This window comes from Selaginella moellendorffii, unplaced genomic scaffold (assembly GCF_000143415.4).
Source record: "Selaginella moellendorffii unplaced genomic scaffold, v1.0 SELMOscaffold_104, whole genome shotgun sequence".
In the NCBI taxonomy this organism is placed as follows: domain Eukaryota; kingdom Viridiplantae; phylum Streptophyta; class Lycopodiopsida; order Selaginellales; family Selaginellaceae; genus Selaginella; species Selaginella moellendorffii.
Window position 1 is genome coordinate 135,451 of NW_003314365.1, and position 827 is coordinate 136,277.

The following is an 827-nucleotide window of genomic DNA, read 5'->3' on the forward strand; positions in this document are numbered from 1 at the left end:
CGTCTCCAGCGGCCTCGAGGTTCCTTGCTAATCTGGTCATAGAAAGGTATGGAAAGTGCGGGCGCTGGAAATCTTCCAGAAGATGAAAGATCGAGGTTCTTTCTCGTGGAAGATTGCGATCGCGGCATTTGCCCTTGTTACTCTTTTCCGAGCATCCAGTTATTTCTCTTGGCAGCTATCAATGCCGATCTGGGGGAGATCCACGCGCTAATCATCGCCGCGTTACGGTGCTCCGTTGGCGAGCATGCCATCACCGAGATCTTCTTCTGCCAAGAACTGGACAGACACTTGCATCGGGTGGAACCAGGGCATTGCCGTGTGAGCTCGAGACTGGCATCCCAGCCTGATCGGCGCCACATCCCAATCGCCGCCCCAAGCTCCAATTACTACAACGACAAGCCAAAGATGGTGACGGTGTTATTGTCTCAGCTCCAGGATTGCGAGGAGATCAGACAGCAGGGGTATGGCCTCCTCCAAAGGCCGTGGTTGATTTACCCTCCAGCAGTAGTCTTTCAACCAGGCCTGGAGCGGGCCTTCTGCCAACTTAAGTCGAGGTTCCTGGTGTTTCTCACCATGTGTTTCTCACCTGGATCTCCGCCACATCGCCATTGATAGCTGCAAGAATTCGATCGACGAGCATTTGCTGGGCAAATGCGTTCCAGAAGAAAACATTTCCATCTTCCATTTTGTGGAGGACACCCAAGGCATCCACAGTGCACCCGCACTTTCCATACATTTCCATGATGAAATTCGCGAGGAATCTATGACGATCAGAGCAGCGTCTCCTCCTCGTCGTCAAGAACAATGCGATGGAACCATTCGTTAAC